This window comes from Pseudophryne corroboree, chromosome 5 (genome assembly GCF_028390025.1).
Source record: "Pseudophryne corroboree isolate aPseCor3 chromosome 5, aPseCor3.hap2, whole genome shotgun sequence".
Taxonomy (NCBI): Eukaryota; Metazoa; Chordata; class Amphibia; order Anura; family Myobatrachidae; genus Pseudophryne; species Pseudophryne corroboree.
In genome coordinates this window covers 715,691,060-715,714,948 of record NC_086448.1, presented here as the reverse complement: position 1 = coordinate 715,714,948, position 23,889 = coordinate 715,691,060, and the positions used below count along the sequence as shown (strand labels likewise).

The 23,889-nt window shown below is 42.6% G+C and overlaps 1 long non-coding RNA gene across 3 annotated transcripts in view; it reads right to left on the bottom strand.

Moving 5' to 3' along the window:
- Window positions 1-12,805: 12,805 nt before the first annotated feature.
- Window positions 12,806-23,889, bottom strand: part of LOC134929360 (uncharacterized) — a 241,382-nt gene continuing 230,298 nt past the window's right edge. For 2 of the 3 annotated variants that reach the window (XR_010178507.1, XR_010178508.1), the window contains one exon: window positions 12,806-12,952. This is a non-coding gene — a long non-coding RNA (uncharacterized LOC134929360). Of the gene's footprint in view, window positions 12,953-16,994; window positions 17,099-23,889 lie in introns of all 3 variants that reach the window. The other variant, XR_010178509.1, reaches the window with a different exon arrangement.

The window sequence follows — 23,889 nt, the reverse complement described above, 5'->3', positions numbered from 1 at the left end:
AGCCAAATATATGTACACAGCGCAGCCACTTAGATGGACACTGCATAGTCACTTAGATGGATGCAGCACAGCCATTTAGATGGACACTGCACAGCAAGTGAGACAGACACTGCACAACCCTTAATTGGATGGACATAGCAGAGCAGACCACAGCATGACTAGAGTGAAATCGCGTGGATTCACTGCCACCGGGTCAATATATAGAAACCAAAACACATGAGAATCCGACACCGGGAGGATGACATATTTGGAATCCAAGCATGGCGAGAAAACCTAAGCCAGGGCTTGGATTTACTCAGATCTAGGAGGTTCTGGCATCAGCAGGGGCGGATCCAGAAGAAAATGAAAGGGAGGGGCACCTAGATAGGGGAACGGTAATAGATATATTTACATGCACCTAAGGCATGCATGCTCCAAGATAAGAGGAGTGGTATCACAGGGGGCATGACCTCACAGAATATGCCATTAGGTAATGATTGGTTGTAGGAGTGCATCATGCTTTATTGCCAATGTTTCACCTTGATGAAAAGCCTGATTCTGTTGGATGTAGTTGCAACCTTCCTTGGGTCTTTTGCAGCAATTATGTCTGCAACAAGAGCTTGCCTGACAGCGGAGCAATTGCAATCAAAGTAATAATGACTGAAAATGACAGGACCCGAATCTGGCAGTTAAACAAATCCAAGGCAGTGTGCAGCTCCCGTTTGGGTCCAGGTTTCAGTCTGAGCTATAGGGTAGGTTGGGCTGGAGGGAAAAGCCACTGCATGGCAATGTGTGAGAGGCCGGCCCAGACATACGTGATGCCTGGCCTCTCACTGTGCTGGATGCGGCTAGGTAATTTGCATAGAAGGCGGCTCCAGCTTGGGCTGCAGCAATATAGATGAATCGGTCAGATGTGGGGAGGGGGAGCATGACCACCATGGAGAGGATGGAGCCAGTGCCCTGGAAGAGCCAATCCACCCCTGTCTGGCGTATTCGGATTTCCTAAAATCATAACCACTCATGTCTAGTTTTAATATGATAGGGTGCCTCAATGCTTTTTCCTGATGTTTTCTGAGAACCATTGTTTCTATCAATATTTACAAATCAGACACATTTATTCTAATACAATATGGATGGAGTAATGGGTAGCATTACTGCCTCACAGCACTGAGGTCATGGGCCCACAGTCAATCACAGGCACACTATTCGTGGCAAGTGACTCGTGTTTACTGCAACTCATTTGCAAGATGAGCAGTATCGCAGCTATGCATCGCGGGTGGCCTACATAGCACTACTTATTGTCAGATATATAACAACTCATTGTTTTTAAAGATTTTTTTTTATTCAGGCATCACTCATATTTAGAATTTGTCCAGTATTGATGTTACTATTCATTTTGCCTATTACATGACATCTCTTAGTAATAATATCCAACTGTGTAACCACAGCTCTTGTCTTCTAGTCTGTTCCTTCATATCACATCTTGATAATGCTCTCAAAAATTCAACACAACATTTTCTTTTTCTTTAAAAGATGTGTAAATATTGCATGTATGGGCATTCAATGTGTCTTATTAGGGAGTGTTGAAAGTGAAGTAAGCTACTACACAGTATTCAAGTGCTACAAAAGTGCTAATATAACACTTTTTAGCATTTTAATTAATACCGCTAATCCACCAACCAGCGTCCAGGGACCCACCAGATGAGGTCATCTGGATGCTCATTGGTAGGCCATAATAATGTTCATAATAATTATTCTGACTAGCAGTGCTTCCGGGCTGTCTTTTCATATGGGCTCAATGGGCAGTTGCCCTAGGGTCCCCGAATATAAGGGCCCTAGGCTGATAGCTGAGGATCCTATTTTTCCAGGGGTACCAGATTTTTGAAAATCAGACCTGGGGAACCGTAGATATCTGATTTCAAAGCAGTGGTCCCCATCTGAACCTGTTAATTGCTCTTCTCAGCCAGATATCTCGGCTCCTGTCTGACTTAGAAGATTTATGAATGTTACTCCAAAAGCTGGGACTCTCCCCTTTTACTAGACACTGGCAACTTGTCTCTACTATTCCCAGAACCAGAGATATCAGCCTTCCAGCAGCTGGTCCCTGCTCCAGCTCAACACACCTGGTATGCAGTTTTATATTTTCATCAGTGGATTGCTCTGGCTCCTGAACTCTGATCCCCAGAAACTCCTGAAAGGTGTCTTGTTTCTTATTCCATTGAAAGCTAAGAAATCTATTTCCAGGAACTGGAGATTTCTGCAATAAGCAAGCTGCCCTTCCACTGGAAAATTATAACTATTAAGCCCACTCCACTATCCACCCCTCCCCTGTGTATTAATCACCCCCTATTACCCTGGAAGTCATGTACTGGGGCCCCTTCATTCAGCCCAATGCCCCCTTCTACAGTTTATTGTTCTCCCCCTTGCTCCATCTCCCGCCATCTGTGCAGTAAATGAGTATTTAGCAGAAAACACACCCTATCGCCCGCAGGGTATCAGAGCTGCAGCTGATAACCCCCCCACCCCTACAGATCGAGGATGGGTAGGGGCCCCAGTGCATTGCTTTGCCTAGGTGCTTACACTGCTGTTAAGACTGCCCTGAAGTGCTGGGTACTGTAATATAAAGTGTGCATCGGCATTAAGTTTTCTCAACCTGGATCAGTGCCCCAGCCTGTGTGTGAAAGTTATGACCCAGGTCTTGATGACCCGGGTCATGCCTAAAAGAAGTTAATTGGTGGGGACAGTAACGCTTGCAAATGACAACATCTCCAAGTGTCCACTGCTAGGCCGAACACCCGGATCACTGGAAGACGTTGGAATTTCTATAATGGATGCACACTGGCTCCTGGGTCCGGGGGAGGGGGACCACACCACACACATGCTGCACCCATATTGTAATACTTACCTTTCTGGAGTCCCGCATTGGGTTCTACAACCGATGCAAAAATCAAGCAGTAATTAAGTTGATCTCTGGAACATGGCAGGCGCTTTGTTTCCAGGGACCTGCATATGTGCTGTAGATTCCAACACAATGGCCCTCATTCCGAGTTGTTCGCTCAGTAATTTTCTTTGCATCGCAGCGATTTTCCGCTAATTGCGCATGCGCAATGTTCACACTGCGACTGCGCCAAGTAAATTTGCTAAGAAGTTTGGTATTTTACTCACGGCATTACAAGGTTTTTTCTTCGTTCTGGTGATCGGAGTGTGATTGACAGGAAGTGGGTGTTTCTGGGCGTAAACTGGCCGTTTTATGGGTGTGTGTGAAAAAACGCTGCCGTTTCTGGGAAAAACGCGGGAGTGGCTGGAGAAACAGGGGGGTGTCTGGGCAAACGCTGGGTGTGTTTGTCACGTCAAACCAGGAACGACAAGCACTGAACTGATCGCACTGGAAGAGTAAGTCTCGAGCTACTCAGAAACTGCACATAAAAATCTTTTCACAATATTGCGAATACTTCGTTCGCAATTCTGCTAAGCTAAGATACACTCCCAGAGGGCGGCGGCTTAGCGTGTGTAATGCTGCGAAAAGCGGCTAGCGAGCGAACAACTCAGAATGAGGGCCAATGCTGGAGACTACTGCGCCATACAGAGGAGGTGGCCCACACGGAGTCTGCACAGAAGCCCCCTCCTCTCTTAAAACACCCCTGCTGGAAGACCTGGGTCCATTGTAAAGGGTGATGACCCAGAAATAAAAGGACTGAAACACCGGAATTAACACTTGCCCTGTGACTGATGTCTGAGCAGGGTTAAAGCTGGATTTTATATCTGAAAGGGGTATTAGTCACAAAACACCAAATGAATAGATTGTACAATGAGGCTGCGTTAATTCATTTGATACGCAATTGAGTATGTATGATGTACAGTGTAGCTTGTCAAGGCAAAAAACTGCTGCTGCATTGTTGCACTTCATATACGGATTCAGAGGCTCAGTAGAACACAGATATACAAGTGTCACATATCAAATTTATCAGCACAGTCTCCTGGTAAGACGCATTTTCGTCAAAACCGATGTTCAACTTTAGCGGAGTCTCATGGGACCTAGCCCGCCTAGAGAGGCTGTTTGGCGACACTGCAGCAATGACGTAAGAGGACACAAAAGTAGTTGTGCTATCTACAGTATGTTTGAGCCAGCATAAAATAAACTCAAATGACAATATCACTATATTAAAGATAAATATCACATGGAAAAACAAGCAAATTGCATTCATGATGTGCAGCTTTGACAGCCTCATACACACGTACAAAAAATGACATTCCGAATTCGAAAATAATATACCTGATAGATTAAGTGAAATTTAGATAAATATGGGTTATTTCTAGAGATGTGCGGTGGGCACTTTTCGTGTTTTGTGTTTTGGTTCTGGTTCCATCCTCGTGTTTTGGATCTGGATTGGTTTTGCCAAAACCACCCTTTCGTGTTTTGGTTTTGGTTTTGGATGATTTTTGAAAAAACATAAAAACAGCTAAAATCACAGAATTTGGGGGTAATTTTGATCCTACTGTATTATTGTACAGTATTAACCTCAATAACATTAATTTCCACTCACTCTGAACACCTCACACCTCACAATATTGTTTTTAGGCCAAAAGGTTGCACCGAGGTGGTTTATGACTTAGCTAAGTGACACAAATGTGCGACACAAATACCTGGCCCCTCTAGGAGTGGCACTGCAATGGCAGACAGGATGAAAGATTTAAAAATTAGGCCCCAAACAGCACATCATGCAAAGAAGTAAAAGAGGTGCAATGAGGTAGCTGGATGACTAACCTAAGATACACAAGTGTGCAGCACAAACACCTGGCCCATCTAGGAGTGGCACTGCAGTCCCACTGCCCTAATGGCAGATACCGGACACATGTCTAACACCAGCATAGTTGTTATGGCCTCAGTAATCCGCTCTGCAACAGGGTATATATATACGGCAATATCACTGGATTTATACGGCAGTACCACTGGAATATATACGGTAGTATCACTGGACTGGATTTATATGCCAGTACCACTGAAATTATATGGCAGAATCACTGGACTTATACGGCAGTACCACTGGATTTTTACAGCAGTACCAATGGAATTATACGCCAGTACCACTGGAATTATATCACAGAATCACTGGATTTGTACGCAGTACCAATGGAATATATGCCAGAACCACTGGAATTATATGGCAGGATCACTGGATTTATACGCTAGTACCACTGGATTTATACGGCAGTACTACTGGAATATACGGCAGTATCACTGGACTGGATTTATACGCCAGTTCCACTGGAAATATATGGCAGGATCACTGGATTTATACGCTAGTACTACTGGATTTATACGGCAGTACTACTGGAATATACGGCAGTATCACTGGACTGGATTTATACGCCAGTACCACTGGAATTAAATGCCAGTGCCACTGAAATTATACGGCAGTATCACTGGATTTATACGCAGTACCAATGGAATTATACACCAGTACCACTGGAATTATATGGCAGGATCACTGGATTTATACGCTAGTACCACTGAAATTATACGGCAGGATCACTGGAATTATATGGCAGTACCACTGGACTTATACGGCAGTACCACTGGACTTATACGGCAGTATCACTGGACTTGACTTATACGCCAGTACCACTGGAATTATACGGCAGGATCACTGGAATTATACGGCAGGATCAATGGATTTATACGGCAGTATCGCTGGACATATACGGCAGTATCAATGGACATATTGTATATGGTAGTATCACTGGATATATACAGCAGCACAGGTACACCACCATTGGACTGATGCAGGACAACACAGCACCACTGCAATGGACTGGAGTTATACAGCAGCACTGGACATATGGCAGCAGAGGACACCACCACTGTGACTGGATTGATGCAGCACAATACACCACCACTTAACTGATGCAGCATAACACAGCATCACTGGACTGGACTTATACAGCAGTACTGGACATATGGCAGCAGAGGACACAACCACTGTGACTGAACTGATGCAGAACACTGAGGATGGAGACACGTCCTCTCCCTACACTCTCCAATGCCGGAGTGAAAATGGAGGCGACACGCGGCTCCTTATATGGAATCCAAACCCCGCAAGAATCCGACAGCGGGTTGATGACATTTTGCCTCGTTCTGGTTTCCGAGTCAGGTGGGAAAACCCGAGCCTGACTCGGATCCGGGCTCGGGTGGTGAAGTTCGTGGGAGTTTGGTTCTCAGGGAACCGAACCCGCTCATCTCTAGTTATTTCAGGTGAGTTTGATGTTCATCTACAGTATTAAAAGGGCAATCCGGATAAACTAAGTGTTGTTTATCTGTTTTTCTGGTTCTGATGATATTAACACTTGATTCTTACTCTGCAAATATGACAGCACTTATATATACTGTACTTGTGACATTTCAAAAATAAATTACGAAACTCTTGTTAGACCCAAACACTAAATATGGCACATTTTTTAAACCTTTCAGAGCAGTTTCAATGTAATATCGTAGAAAATTATCACTGTGAAATCCAGAGTATAGGTTTGGACAGTATTGTTGATGTGATTGAATCTATTCAGTCTATTCAAAAATTCTGCAAAAAAATAAAATGCAAGAACAGGTTACCCCCGTATGTTAAACATGATTGCATATAACATACAGTGTTATTGATGTTTCCTATAGCTAGTGGATTGCTAATCTCACTGCAACACACTGGCACTGATGTAGAGATGGAAGTAAAATGAGCATACAGTACATAGCTAAAAAGATATATTAATGTAAACATAGGGGGATATTCAATTGTTTGAAAAGTCAGTTGTGCTTCTATTTTTTCCCAACAGACAGGAAAAAACAGACACCCAACTGATGTTTCAAACATTTGAATTCCCCCCATAGTGTACCATTATAATTTGCAGAGATGTGCGCATCTCTGCATACTGTACACATGCCATGTTATAATCTTCATCAGCATGTACTGTACTTGCCCTAGATTCAAAACATAAATAATGGCCCTTCACACTCTTGTACTGCCTATAAGCAGGGTCAGACTGGCCCCAGGGGTACAGTGGAAATCCCCTGTGGGCCCCACTGCCCGTGGGACCACCTCCGTCTCTAGGGATCAAGTTCCATACTATGCATGTCTCATTATACTGCACAGGGATATGGTGTATTTCTACAGTGTATTCCTGTTATCACTCTGGTACATTATCATGCATGCGCTAGCAGTATTTACTACTTATAGTATCAAGGGGCCCAGACCATGCACTCTCTAATGGTTAGCCAAACCTCTGTGGTGGTTGGCCACATTCCTGAACCTAGGCCCCTACCACTGCAATTTCCCTGGTGGGCCACTCTCCTACTGAGAATCCACAGTGTGAGATCACGCAAGATACACTAGTGAAACAGGTGCAGTCTGAATGCAAATAAGCATACTTGCTGTCTACACAGATGTAGCCACACTCAGCTTTGCTGCCAACCGTTCATGTCGTGTCAAAGCTGGCTTGACTAGTGTGCCCATATAACATGACACAAGTGTATACATGCATTTACCACCATAGGAAATACATGTGGTTTCGGCTAGTCGTAACCTAGCAGATTAAGTTTCACCTACTGCACGCCATGTGTGCCTGTGCACTCATGCCACGGGTGTGAGGAGCATGGCTACATCTGTACATATCATTAATGTAATTTCTATGTAAGTGTAAGAGTAGTTGGGCAGTACACCATTTTTTTTTCCGTTATTGCTATATTATTTTACTGTCTAAAAAAAATTGACTTTGCTACTTTGCACCATATTATATCATACAGTACCTCCCAAATTCGGAATACATACACCCTGCACCAATCCACCCAAACTCTGGACCCAATTCAGACCAGATCGCTGCTGTGCCTTTTCGCACAGTGGGCAATTATTGATTGACTGTGCATGCATATGTAACACAATGCAGGCGCAAGTCGCCAAACAGCAACAAGCTGGTGCGAAAATTTAGATTGCACAGCCATTAGCAATCTAATTGACAGGAAGAGGCCATTTGTGGGTGATAACTGGTCGTTTTCTGGAAGTGTCAGGAAAAACGCAGGTGTGCCCAAACATTTTTTGGAAGGGTGTGTGACGTCAGCTACGGATCCGATCAGCCTGTACTTTTCACACTGTAGAAGTAAGTCCTGGACTACGCACAGACTGCACGCACTGGAAAAACAATTAGATGGTGAGTGAGTTGCGAACGGATTTGCAGCTGTCTGCTGACTGAGGGACATTTTTGCACAGCGTACACATATGATCGCACACTTGCAAGGGGCGAATTTACACTCGCCCTTGGGCGGCAACTATTTGATCGCAGGAAACAAAATTATCAGCACAGTGATCAGGTCTGAATTAGGCCCTCTGCCCTGATCTGCCCAAACCACACCCCAATCTGCCAGGAACTGTCCACTTTTGATTGAAACTTGATTGAAAATCTGCCCCTTCACACCCTCATGATTTGGGTCTGTCCTGCAAAAATCGGGACAACCGGGAGGTACCTTATTTTGTTAGAGTATAACAACTACTGAACTAATGGAAAACCAAAAAAAACTTGTCATAATTGCATGACCTACAGTATTTAGGTATATAAATATCTAGGCAACTACTTACAATCTCAAATAGAAAAGGAAAAACTACTGATTTTCTGCTGCAACAGCAAAGGCGGATCCAGTTTCAGATTCAGAGTTATACGCTAATACATTTGCAACTGTCCACAGCAGCTTTGCAAAAATATGTTAATGTTCCAGTTCCAAGAGATGTATAGAGACGGTCATAATTGGTGCCTCTGATCTGCAGCTTGCGTACCAAGACACAAATATCAGATGCACATCAGGCAAATTTCGACCATCTGTGTAGCCATTTGACCACGCAGAATTTTTACTGCATGTAGGATCTCAGTCACAACCTGCAACATGACACACCTGCATTTATACCACCACTCCCCCATAGCCTGACCCAAATAGTCCATGACTGTAAATCACTTTGTAAATAAATCCTCTTTGTGCCAGCATCTGCAATACCATTATGGTTCAGGCACAGTGCTACTTAAACCCATGCACAGACTGTCTAAATTGCACAACTGCGAATAATCGTGTTTGCATACTGTATATCTCTGAATCAGACCCTAAGAGAGAGGAGGCCCACATGCAGTCTCCATGCCCCCACCCTCTCTCTCTCTCTCTTTCACTGGCACATGCATCAAGTAGACTCTGGCACTGTGCCAGAGTCTTCAGGAACCTGGTGCCTGGATCATATCCTGCTGATTTCTGTGCCACAGACAGTTAAATACTGCCTATGTGTAAAAATATTTTCTACAGGCGCAAAGGGTATGTAGTGTGGGCCCACCTGGAACCAGGGACAATCTGCACTAATTATACTGTTCATATGCCCATGAGAGTTTAGAGCAGGCATTCCCAAGCTCGGTCCTCAAGGCACACTAACAGTCCATGCTTCCATGATATCCATGCTTGAACACCGGTGACTTAGGGGTCTATTTACTAAGCCTTGGCGAGAGATAAAGTGGAGGGAGATTAAGTACCAGTCAATCAGCTACTAACTGCCATGTTACAGACTGTGTTTGAAAAATGAAAGTTAGGAGCTGGTTGGTTGATACTTTATCTCTCCAATGCTTAGTGAATAGACCCTTTAATTAGTACCTCAGTTACTGTATTCTGAGTTAACCATCTGTGAGCCCTGGATATCACTAAAACCTGCACTGTTAGTGTGCCTTGAGGATCGAGGTTGTGAATGCCTGGTTTAGAGTAATTTTATGGAAACTCTTTGTACAGTATAACCAGCTTTGCATGTGTGCCTGCTCAGGTGATATCAGTGAGTATATCATTGACAAGGTCTGTGAGAGTGTTTCTGGATAACATGTTGCTATATACAGATGGAGCCATGCTTATCTTGGCTTTTCTGCTGCGACTAGGCACACCAATGTTTATTAGCATAACCCCTTCATCTATTGTTCTCAGCTGCAATACAATACAGAGAGAACAATACATCAGGGGATTAAGTCATTACAGCAGGGGATTAAGTCTGACTGCCCTGGCTCAATTAATCCTATTAAAGGCCAAGATAAAAATGGCTCCATCTGTATATATATATATATATATATATATATATATATACATACATAAAGTGGCAGCATTTTTTCTCTTACTTAAAATGCTTACACATTGCAAGGACAGTTGCATTGCACATTGCATGCATTACTTACAAGGGTTCAGTATATTAGGACAACAGGGACCATGTCAATAATGTTGACATTAGAACTTCCTTGGCCAACCCCTGGGTCTACGGTGCTCAACGTTGCCCATTTCTTTGTGCTTCAATGCTCAGAAATACAGGCAGGTACTTATCAGGCAATATCATCAGGGAGAAGTCTGATTGGCTCCAAATTTATTGCAGCAGGACAATTACCCCAAACATACAGCCAATGTAATTAAGAACTATATTCAGTGTAAAGATGAACAACTACCTGAAAGTAATGATATGGCCCCGACAGAGTCCTGATCTCAACATAATCGAGTCTGCCTGGGATTACATAAAGAAACAGAAGGATTTTAGCAAGTTTACATCCACAGAACATCACAGGTTATTCCTCTAAGATGTTTGGAACAATCTCCCTGTTGAGTTCCTTTCAAAACAATGTGCATGTGTACCTAGAAGAATTGATGCTGTTCTTAAGGGTGGACACACCAAATAAGGATTTGATTTAGATTTTGCTTCTGTTCATTCACTTTGCATTTTGTTATTTAATAAAAAATAAGCTAATAACACTTCTATTTTTTAAAGCATTCTTCCTTTGCAGCATTTTTTCCACAGCTACCTAAAACTTTTGCACAGTACTGTATATTTCTATTGTTTGTACTGTTTGGTGTGCTTTACCCTAGTGCGCTTTGTTCACGTGCATCTATAAGACCTGTGATCCATGCAGTTTACACCAATCTGTAAGTTAAAAGAGAAACTAATAAAAAAAATTCTGTTGTTTGAACTGTTTGGTGTGTTCTACCCTAGTGCGCTTTGTTCATGTGCATCTGTAAGCCCTCTAATACACGCTGTTTGAACCAAGCTGTAAGTTTAAAATCAGAAAAATTAAAAAAATCTATATTTCTACTGTATGTACTGTTTGGTGTGCTTTATCCTAATGAGCCCTTTTCACATGCATCTATAAGCCCTGTAATCCACGCTGTTTCAACCAAGCTACAAGTTCAATATAAATATATACATATATATATATTGTTTGTACTGTTCTGTGCCCTGTACCCCAGTACACTGTGTCATAGATGTGATATAAACTGCCATATGCTTGTGCAACTGCTCTGTCGCTTAGTTACCAGCTAGCTTGCCGGAGCCTTTGGCCAATATTGGTGAAAACAATATTGTGAGCTGTGAGGTGGTTAGAATTGACTGGAAATGACTGGAAATGTTATTGAGGTTAATAATACTCTAGGAAGAAAAAAGGCCCCAGTTATGTAAATTTAGCTTTTTTTGTTAATAAAAAAAAATCCAAATCCAAAACTAGTCACGGCAGTTTGGCAAATCCAAAACCAGACAGTGAATTAGAGCCATATCCAAATCCCTCAAAAATGGTCTAGTGCACATCTCTAGTTGACATGGTCATAAAAGAAATTTAACATGTTGATCAAAGTTTCGACCATCCAGTTTTGACTCATGCCTAACAGCTAATCCTAATGCTAACCTGTAACCTAACACATACCCCTAATGTCAAAATTTTCATTATGTTGAAATGCAATATGTTAACATATTGACCATGTTGACATTTTCCAGATGTTGACATATTAGTTGTCAACATTTTAACCATGCGTACCCTTAAATCAACTCTTCAGCTATTCAGGAATATAAATTTCTCTAAAGTTCATTAGCAAGGAGCACTGACTGAGTACTGCAGAACACCTTGGTTTTTGCACCAATTTGCACAGTATACTTCAAGGCTTACACCTATATTCAGATCTCAGGCAATAACACCATGACCTAGAAACACACTTATGTTTGTGGGGAGGCAGATCTCAAGAGGCACACTGTAATAAATCTGATTACTTTATATGAAACGTTTCAGTTTTTCTATTATGTCACCTCTTTAGTTTAGATGTGTTTATGACATTAATTATTCATGAAAGTAAGGGAACATCAGGACTGTTTTTGTTATGTGTGACATGATGGGGCATCAAGACAAAGCAGGTAGGTACTGATTACTCGTGCCTGAAATTGTTAGAGGGGCAGGGTTAGCTGTTGAGGTGGACAAGTACTGGTGTAGTATTATTTGTTTTATTTATCTATTAGAAGGTGGTGTGGTTTACTCCTCAGGAATTTGTCCATGCTCCCCATATCCAGGCCCAACCAGCTCTTGGCGGCCATGGTGATTTTTCATAATTCAGAGTGCACCTACCAAAGATTTGGTGGTAAATTCAAGTACTGTAGTCATCTACCCATTATGGAATGTCCCTTATGTGGCCTTTCCAACTTCTTGGCTCAGTTCAGCAATCTCACTTTTCAAAATAAAACCTTGTTTTACATTGTCCTGCAAAAGTAGGTGCCCAGGGACCCATCTTCTCCCATCATCCAGTGACAATGGTAACTTCTCTGCAAATGGTGTCATCTTGCCCAGTAAACCTATTTGCTGTGATGGAAATCTAAGTGCACCTCATTTGAGGATAAAATGAATAAAAAAAAGGAACAGTATTCATGAAAACAATAAAGATGCTTTTGTAAAAAAATATTATACAATGATCTCTGGCATTCTGTTGATTTGGAACAAATAAATACTCTATGTCAAATAGAAAGTAGATTCCATAACATACAATTTTATTTTCAGCAGAACTGTCTTGAGCTTTGTTGAATTGAATGCAGCAGAGGTACTTTGCAAAATTGTCTTTGGTGATGTCTTGTGCTACGTTTTAGCTTTGCACCTATTTTTCAGACAAAATTCAGTTCGTTTTGCATGCCTGCACAAAAAGGACAATTTGCAGATTACAGTTATTAAAGTGAAACAAAAAGGTGTAAAGTGCATATGTTTAATAAAAATTCTGTGCTTTGTTGAAGAATTCACTGGAAATTCCAATCTGATTGTTTTTTATTTTGCACCATCTTGGAACTGGAGGAACATTGTTTTTTTGTCCCTAAACTTACAATAGGATGCACTTTGCATCATGCATTTGGTGGTCTTCTGGGGAAATGCACATTCTATAGACTGCTCAATGTTATAAAATATTTCATAAATGCCCTCCTGGCAGATGACAGATTGAACCCATTTTAATGCAGTATATAATAACCAGTGAAATTTGGTTTGATCTCAGGATTCAAGATGCCTTTCTCATGGACTTTAAGGGAATACTGATCTGGATCTCTTCCTCTACAGCTTTGCGAGCTGCAGGATAGTGGGTGCGTGCGAACACTTGCACCCGTGAAACATGGGTACAGCATTAGAAAGCTGCAGATGTAACTGCACGCACCCTGGTGTGGCTTAGCGTTACCACGATATGGGCGCCTATGCATATGCATTGCGGCATCGATGTAAAATTACACATTTCAATGCCACGATAAAATAAACAAGTACAGACTTATCAAATGCAACAGGCATGACAAACTTAGCAGATAAGGCCTGCAACATTGCATACACCCAAATGAGAGAATAGGCCTTTCACTACACCTGTCTCCTCCCCTCTTGCTGTAAAAATTTCTGTTTACTTACAAATGGTAAAACAGAATGAAAGTTTCTCATATCAATTTGACAATATACTTCAGGTGCTTGAAAGGGAGGGGTAATTCTAAGCAAGAGACAGGGTGGGGATTAACTCCCGATGTCCCCCAGCACACCAAACTATACTGATAATATGACTTGAAAACCTATATATAATAGAAATCCAGTTCTTAGTTACATATATCTGCAGAAAAATGGCCACGCCACCAGGCCTCGACAAGGCTCCTCTGATGCTGGCGGTTCTACTCTTAATACTATATCTGGGCCCGGGGTGCAGAACCCCACAAACCGACACAGGCCAGCCACCCCAGGGAAGCACACGTGTGAGAGGGTAAAGTATTAGTATATGTTAATTAAAGGGAAAACAAAATCTATATACAAAAAGTGATACACTAGTGACGGTGTAATTAAAAGACCTAAAGGATTAATAAAAGTGTTAAAGGGAGTGCTAAATAATTATTATAGTGTGCTACCCCACAGCAGCCTGGCCACTCCAATCCAGGGGGAACCACACCCCAGACCCATTCTTAGTACTATACTACTACTACTACTACTAATAATAATAATAATAATAATAATAACAGCCCTTCCGGGTCATATCATATAATGCCACATGACAATGGCACCTAACAAATATATCCAAATTGAGACCTAACTTACCTGGTGCCACCCCTATGATCTCCATATGGCACTGTAAGAACCAGCATGCCCTCCAAACACTGGTCCCATCTATGCCTCTCATAGCAAAACAGAATGCAAGTTGCTCATATCAATTTGACAATATACTTCAGGTGCTTTAAAGGGAGGGGTAATTCAAAGCAAGAGACAGGATGGGGATTAACTCCCAGGGCCCCCCAGCACACCATTTATACTAGTAACATGACTTGTAAACCTATATATAATAGAAATCCAGAGTTCTTAGTTACATATATCTGCAGAAAATGGCAAAGCTAAAAGGCCTCAACAAGGCTCCTCTGATGCTGGTGGTCCTACTCTTAATACTATATCTGGGCCCAGGGTGCTGAACCCCACAAACCGGCACAGGCCAGCCACCCCAGGGCAGCATACGTGTGAGAGGGTAAAGTGTTACTATATGTTAATTAAAGGGAAAGCAAAATCTATATACAAAAAGTGATACACTAGTGACGGTGCAATTAAAGGACCTTAAGGATTAATAAAAGTGTTAAAGCGGGGTGCTAAATAAATATTGTAGTGTGCTACCCCACAGCAGCCTAACTACTCCAATCAAGGGGGAACCACACCCCAGACCCATCCTTAGTACTACTACTACTACTACTACTACTACTACTACTACTACTACTACTACTACTACTAATAATAATAATTATTATTATTATTATTATTATTATTATTATAATAATAATAATAATAACAACAGCCCTTCCGGGTCATATAATATAATGCCACATGATAATGGCACCTAACAGATATATCCAAATCTTATCATGTTGATCTACAAGTCCAACATACTTAGCAGAATCTCTTCACTTCAACTCCTTCTTAAATTTCCCCAGCTAACTGTTTTTCCAAGAGTCTAATCAGGGTAATTACCTGACTCAAGCTGACAGTGTCTGACTCTGAAGGTTTGAGAACCTTGCATAACACGGAAAGTATTATCCACTGTGCTTGACTAAGATACATTCCCATTTCTTTCCCTACAGTATATCATAAGTCGTTGTGCAGTCTTGGATGGCCTTTTGCTGTTCCTACTTCCACTGCATACAGAGTGTTGAATTCCACCTCATTACTACCTCTTTCTTCATCTGATGGCAGGGAAAATTCAACAGTTCTTGCAAGTGCTGCAATCTTTTACATGCGCTTGCAGAATGGTGAAAATGCCAATGACAGCATTTCCTGTATGGCCCTGTCATTTAAAAAAATTCTTAACCACTAAGTTTATCGTGCGGGCAAAACATGGAACATGTTCAACTTACCCAGTTGTAATGGTCCTATGATGTAAAATGCATTATCGGAAATGACATAACCAGAGGAGAGACTTAGTGGGGTAAGCCATCTTGCTATGACATCCCTGAATTTTTCTAACAGAATGATACTGGTATGCTAACTAATCAATTCTTCCCTCATTCTTTTTCAGCAAGTAGGGAAGTATGGATAGTGTGATGATTAGCATTACTGCCTCACAGCTCTGAGGTTATGAGTTTGATTCCCACCATGGCCCTAACTATTTGGAGTTTGTATATTCTTGCCCTGCTTGCATGGGTTTCCTTTGGAAGGTTGACTGCTCACAACAAAAAAACAAGTTTATTAAATGTGCATTATATGGTCCAAGTGGTTCTTAACTATTTTAACTTCTGTTACAGCTATTCAGAAGAGAAAAGGTGATGAAAGAAGAATGTTTGATCATTACCATCGCCAATGCCCTCCTTGATTAACATTTTCAGAATTAATAAATTAAAATAATTTACAAATCAATCATTCCTTCATTCAGATCTAGTTCTTAATTATTTCCTAGATGTGCCATGCTTAAAGTTGAACTTCCATCACTGCTGTCACCTAGCTTAGTCAGCCAGCTGTGGCAGCTCGGTGCAACCTTTAGACCTAAAGTTAATGTAAACAATATTGTTGGCTGTTATGTGTTCAAAATTGACTGGAAATGAATGGACATTAATGTTACTGAGGTTAATAATACTGTAGGAGCAAAAATAGGCCAATATTTTGTGATTTTAGCTGGTTTTATGATTTAAAAAAAATACAGATTCAAAACTAAAACCCGCAAGTGCAAAATCAAATACAGATCCAAAACACAAATGGGGACATTTACTAAGCAGTGATAAGAGCGGAGAAGTGAGCCAGTGGAGAAGTGGCCCCATCAACCAATCAGCAGCTTTGTATCATTTTTTAGTATGCAAATTATAGATGTTACTTCAGAGCTGATTGGTTGCTATGGGCAACTTCTCCTTTTGTTCACTTCTCCACCCTTATCACTGCTTAGTAAATGTCCCCATAAGTAGATTAAGAACCAAAACCAACAACCGAGAAAAGAGCCGGCGCACATCCCTAGTATATCATAGTAAAGTGAATCAAGTCACGAAAACTTTGCTTGTATCCTGTTTCTATTGTCATGGATCTCCTCTCAGACTTCTAAAATTCATATAATTTATAATAGAGCATGTAATATAATATTTCATGTAGTCTAAGTCTCGGTTATATAAATTGACATACAGGTAATACTATGAAAGTGGGAAATGCCCAAACACCTGTTGAAACAATAGCTTGAATGTAAAAAAATATAAATAGAGGCTTACTGTATCTGCAGGCGTCTTTATATCTGTGTCTTCTCAATGCTTCAAACATTTCAGATGCACTTCCATCTTTAGATCAGCAACTTTGAATTGTTCTAGCTGTCATTCTGCGGTGAGTAGCACAGCTAGATGTCATACAATGATTGTTTGCACTTTCATTCTCTCACATTAAATGGCAATCATCCAGTTCTTTTGATTTGTTTCTTTTATTTAGCCCTGAAGTTTTTACACTAGAATCTCATTAAGGCTGAACTAGTGTACTCCTGTCAAAAAACTAATGGAAAAAAAGTTTGGAAGTGAAATGTTTCACCTACACTGTCACTTAACGGCAGAGTCGAATTTATCAAAATTTGCCAAGGTTTCATAACATCTGTTTTTTTTTTTTTTTTAGTCTTCTTGTTTTATATATATATATATATATATATATATATATATATATATATATATATATATATAAAGAAAAGGGGGTGTCTTAAGGGAGCTTAATCAAGGTATTTTCTTCCAGGATTTGACCATAGTTCACTTAAAAAACTCCAATTTATTTGTATAAAAGTGTTAGACTGTGAATCACATTGAATAACAAATGGCTGACATATTTAAAATACAGACATCAGATATAAAACAATATAATGCGGACAGTTTGTTAATCCGAAGATGCTCTCTTAATTAATACATATCCGATGCTCTCATATCCGAACCAAAACCCTTTTGGTTCGGATATGAGAGCATCGGATATGTATTAATTAAGAGAGCATCTTCGGATTAACAAACTGTCCGCATTATATTGTTTTATATCTGATGTCTGTATTTTAAATAGTGATGTGCACCGGACAATTTTCGGGTTTTGTGTTTTGGTTTTGGATTCGGTTCCGCGGCCGTGTTTTGGATTCGGACGCGTTTTGGCAAAACCTCACCAAAAATTTTTTGTCGGATTCGGGTGTGTTTTGGATTCGGGTGTTTTTTTCAAAAAAACCTAAAAAACAGCTTAAATCATAGAATTTGGGGGTCATTTTGATCCCATAGTATTATTAACCTCAATTACCATAATTTCCACTCATTTCCAGTCTATTCTGAACACCTCACACCTCACAATATTATTTTTAGTCCTACAATTTGCACCGAGGTCGCTGGATGGCTAAGCGAAGCGACACAAGTGGCCGACACAAACACCTGGCCCATCTAGGAGTGGCACTGCAGTGTCAGGCAGGATGGCACTTCCAAAAAATTGTCCCCAAACAGCACATCATGCAAAGAAAAAAAGAGGCGCACCAAGGTCGCTGTGTGACTAAGCTAAGCGACACAAGTGGCCGACACAAACACCTGGCCCACCTAGGAGTGGCACTGCAGTGTCAGGCAGGATGGCACTTCCAAAAAATTGTCCCCAAACAGCACATGATGCAAAGAAAAAAAGAGGCGCACCAAGGTCGCTGTGTGACTAAGCTAAGCGACACAAGTGGCCGACACAAACACCTGGCCCATCTAGGAGTGGCACTGCAGTGTCAGGCAGGATGGCCCTTCCAAAAAATTGTCCCCAAGCAGCACATGATGCAAAGAAAAAAAGAGGCGCACCAAGGTTGCTAAATGGCTAAACTAAGTGACACAAGTGGCCGACACAAACACCTGGCCCATCTAGGAGTGGCACTGCAGTGTCAGGCAGGATGGCACTTCAAAAAAATTGTCCCCAAACAGCACATGATGCAAAGAAAAAAAGAGGCGCACCAAGGTCGCTGGATGGCTAAGCTAAGCGACACAAGTGGCCGACACAAACACCTGGCCCATCTAGGAGTGGCACTACAGTGTCAGGCAGGATGGCACTTCAAAAAAATTGTCCCCAAACAGCACATGATGCAAAGAAAAAAAGAGGCGCACCAAGGTCGCTGTGTGGCTAAGCTAAGCGACACAAGTGGCCTACACAAACACCTGGCCCATCTAGGAGTGGCACTGCAGTGTCAGGCAGGATGGCACTTCCAAAAAATTGTCCCCAAACAGCACATGATGCAAAGAAAAAAAGAGGCGCACCAAGGTCGCTGGATGGCTAAGCTAAGCGACACAAGTGGCCGACACAAACACCTGGCCCATCTAGGAGTGGCACTGCAGTGTCAGGCAGGATGGCACTTCAAAAAAATTGTCCCCAAACAGCACATGATGCAAAGAAAAATGAAAGAAAAAAGAGGTGCAAGATGGAATTGTCCTTGGGCCCTCCCACCCACCCTTATGTTGTATAAACAGGACATGCACACTTTAACGAAACCATCATTTCAGCGACAGGGTCTGCCACACGACTGTGACTGAAATGACTGGTTGGTTTGGGCCAAAAAAGAAGCAATCAATCTCTCCTTGCACAAACTGGCTCTACAGAGGCAAGATGTCCACCTCATCATCATCCTCCGATTCCTCACCCCTTTCACTGTGTACATCCCCCTCCTCACAGATTATTAATTCGTCCCCACTGGAATCCACCATCTCAGGTCCCCGTGTACTTTCTGGAGGCAATTGCTGCTGGTGAATGTCTCCACGGAGGAATTGATTATAATTCATTTTGATGAACATCATCTTCTCCACATTTTCTGGAAGTAACCTCGTACACCGATTGCTGACAAGGTGAGCGGCTGCACTAAACACTCTTTCGGAGTACACACTGGAGGGAGGGCAACTTAGGTAGAATAAAGCCAGTTTGTGCAAGGGCCTCCAAATTGCCTCTTTTTCCTGCCAGTATACGTACGGACTGTCTGACGTGCCTACTTGGATGCGGTCACTCATATAATCCTCCACCATTCTTTCCATGGTGAGAGAATCATATGCAGTGACAGTAGACGACATGTCAGTAATCATTGGCAGGTCCTTCAGTCCGGACCAGATGTCAGCACTCGCTCCAGACTGCCCTGCATCACCGCCAGCGGGTGGGCTCGGAATTCTTAGCCTTTTCCTCGCACCCCCAGTTGCGGGAGAATGTGAAGGAGGAGATGTTGACGGGTCACGTTCCGCTTGACTTGACAATTTTCTCACCAGCAGGTCTTTGAACCTCTGCAGACTTGTGTATGCAGGAAAGAGAGATACAACATAGGTTTTAAATCTAGGATCGAGCACGGTGGCCAAAATTTAGTGCTCTGATTTCAACAGATTGACCACCCGTGAATCCTGGTTAAGCGAATTAAGGGCTCCATCCACAAGTCCCACATGCCTAGTGGAATCGCTGTTTTAGCTCCTCCTTCAATGTCTCCAGCTTCTTCTGCAAAAGCCTGATGAGGGGAATGACCTGACTCAGGCTGGCAGTGTCTGAACTGACTTCACGTGTGGCAAGTTCAAATGGTTGCAGAACCTTGCACAACGTTGAAATCATTCTTCACTGCGCTTGAGTCAGGTGCATTCCCCCTCCTTTGCCTATATCATGGTCAGATGTATAGGCTTGAATGGTCTTTTGCTGCTCCTCCATCCTCTGAAGCATATAGAGGGTTGAATTCCACCTCGTTACCACCTCTTGCTTCAGATGATGGCAGGGCAGGTTCAGGAATGTTTGGTGGTGCTCCAGTCTTCTGTACGCGGTGCCTGAATGCCGAAAGTGGCCCGCAATTCTTCGGGCCACCGACAGCATCTCTTGCACGCCCCTGTTGTTTTTTAAATAATTCTGCACCACCAAATTCAATGTATGTGCAAAACATGGGACGTGCTGGAATTTGCCCAGATGTAATGCACACACAATATTGAAGGCGTTGTCCGATGTCACACATCCCCAGGAGAGTCCAATTGGGGTAAGCCATTCTGCGATGATCTTCCTCAGTTCCCGTAAGAGGTTGTCAGCTGTGTGCCTCTTATGGAAAGCGGTGATACAAAGCGTAGCCTGCCTAGGAACGAGTTGGCGTTTGCGAGATGCTGCTACTGGTGCCGCCGCTGCTGTTCTTGCTTCGGGAGGCAATACATCTACCCAGTGGGCTGTCACAGTCATATAGTCCTGAGTCTGCCCTGCTCCACTTGTCCACATGTCCGTGGTTAAGTGGACATTGGGTACAACTGCATTTTTTAGGACACTGGTGAGTCTTTTTCTGAGGTCTGTGTACATTTTCGGTATCGCCTGCCTAGAGAAATGGAATCTAGATGGTATTTGGTACCGGGGACACAGTACCTCATTCAAGTCTATAGTTGCCTCTGAATTAACGATGGATACCGGAACCACGTTTCTCACCGCCCAGGCTGCCAAGGCCTGAGTTATCTGCTTTGCAGCAGGATAACTGCTGTGATATTTCATCTTCCTTGCAAAGGACTGTTGGACAGTCAATTGCTTACTGGAAGTAGTACAAGTGGTCTTCCGACTTCCCCTCTGGGATGACGATCGACTCCCAGCAGCAACAACAGCAGCGCCAGCAGCAGTAGGCGTTACACTCAAGGATGCATCAGAGGAATCCCAAGCAGGAGAGGACTCGTCAGACTTGCCAGTGACATGGCCTGCAGGACTATTGGCTTTCCTGGGTAAGGAGGAAATTGACACTGAGGGAGTTGGTGGTGTGGTTTGCAGGAGCTTGGTTACAAGAGGAAGGGATTTAGTGGTCAGTGGACTCCTTCCGCTGTCATCCAAAGTTTTTGAACTTGTCACTGACTTATGATGAATGCGCTGCAGGTGACGTATAAGGGAGGATGTTCCGAGGTGGTTAACGTCCTTACCCCTACTTATTACAGCTTGACAAAGGCAACACACCTGTTTTCCGCATTTGTGTTGAAATAATTCCACACCGAAGAGCTGATTTTTTTTGTATTTTGACCAGGCATGTCAATGGCCATATTCGTCCCACGTACAACAGGTGTCTCCGCGGGTGCCTGACTTAAACAAACCACCTCACCATCAGAATCCTCCTTGTCAATTTCCTCCCAAGCGCCAGCAACACCCATATCCTCATCCTGGTGTACTTCAACAGTGACATCTTCAATTTGACTATCAGGAACTGGACTGCGGGTGCTCCTTCCAGCACTTGCAGGGGGCGTGCAAATGGTGGAAGGCGCAAGCTCTTCCCGTCCAGTGTTGGGAAGGTCAGGCATCGCAACCGACACAATTAGACTCTCCTTGGGGATTTGTGATTTAGAAGAACGCACAGTTCTTTGCTGTGCTTTTGCCAGCTTAAGTCTTTTCACTTTTCTAGCGAGAGGATGAGTGCTTCCATCCTCATGTGAAGCTGAACCACTAGCCATGAACATAGGCCAGGGCCTCAGCCGTTCCTTGCCACTCCGTGTCGTAAATGGCATATTGGCAAGTTTACGCTTCTCCTCAGACGATTTTAATTTTGATTTTTGGGTCATTTTACTGAACTTTTGTTTTTTGGATTGTACATGCTCTCTACTATGACATTGGGCATCGGCCTTGGCAGACGACGTTGATGGCATTTCATCATCTCGGCCATGACTAGTGGCAGCAGCTTCAGCATGAAGTGGAAGTGGATCTTGATCTTTCCCTATTTTAACCTCTACATTTTTGTTCTCCATTTTTTAATGTGTGGAATTATATGCCAGTATCAATAGCAATGGCCTACTACTATATTTACTGCGCACAACTGAAATGCACCACAGGTATGGATGGATAGTATACTTGACGACACAGAGGTAGGTACAGCAGTGGCCTACCGTACTGCTATATATAGTATACTGGTGGTCACTGTGTCAGCAAACTGCAAAACTAAAATGCACCACAGGTATAGAATGTAGATGGATAGTAAACTTAATGGATGACGACACAGAGGTAGGTACAGCAGTGGCCTACCGTACTGCTATATATAGTATACTGGTGGTCACTGTGTCAGCAAACTGCAAAACTAAAATGCACCACAGGTAAAGAATATAGATGGATAGTATACTTAATGGATGACGACATAGAGGTAGGTACAGCAGTGGCCTACCGTACTGCTATATATAGTATACTGGTGGTCACTGTGTCAGCAAACTGCAAAACTAAAATGTACCACAGGTATAGAATGTAGATGGATAATATACTTAATGGATGACGACACAGAGGTAGGTACAGCAGTGGCCTACCGTACTGCTATATATAGTATACTGGTGGTCACTGTGTCAGCAAACTGCAAAACTAAAATGCACCACAGGTATAGAATGTAGATGGATAGTATACTTAATGGATGACGACACAGAAGTAGGTACAGCAGTGGCCTACCGTACTGCTATATATAGTATACTGGTGGTCACTGTGTCAGCAAACTGCAAAACTAAAATGCACCACAGGTATAGAATGTAGATGGATAGTATACTTAATGGATGACGACACAGAGGTAGGTACAGCTGTGGCCTACCGTACTGCTATATATAGTATACTGGTGGTCACTGTGTCAGCAAACTGCAAAACTAAAATGCACCACAGGTATTGAATGTAGATGGATAGTATACTTAATGGATGATGACACAGAGGTAGGTACAGCAGTGCACTCTGCACTGTACTCCTCCTATATAATGTTAATTATACTGGTGGTCCCCTTTTCCCACAATAAAGCAGCACACTGAGCACAGATATGGAGTGTTTTTCAGGCAGACAACGTATACTGGTGGTCACTGTCAGCAAAACTCTGCACTGTACTCCTGCTATATAATACAGCTGCTCCCCAGTCCCCACAATTAAGCAGTGTGAGCACTCAGCACAGATATATTATGCAGCACACTGAGCACAGATATGGTATGGAGCGTTTTTTTCAGGCAGAGAACGGATAAAAACTAGTGGTCACTTATCAGCAAAACTCTGCACTGTACTCCTCCTAACAGCTGCTCCCCAGTCCTCCCCACAATTAAGCAATAAAGCAATCAACTTCAACAATAAACGGAGAGGACGCCAGCCACGTCCTCTCCCTATCATCTCCAATGCACGAGTGAAAATGGCGGCGACGCGCGGCTGCTTATATAGAATCCGAAT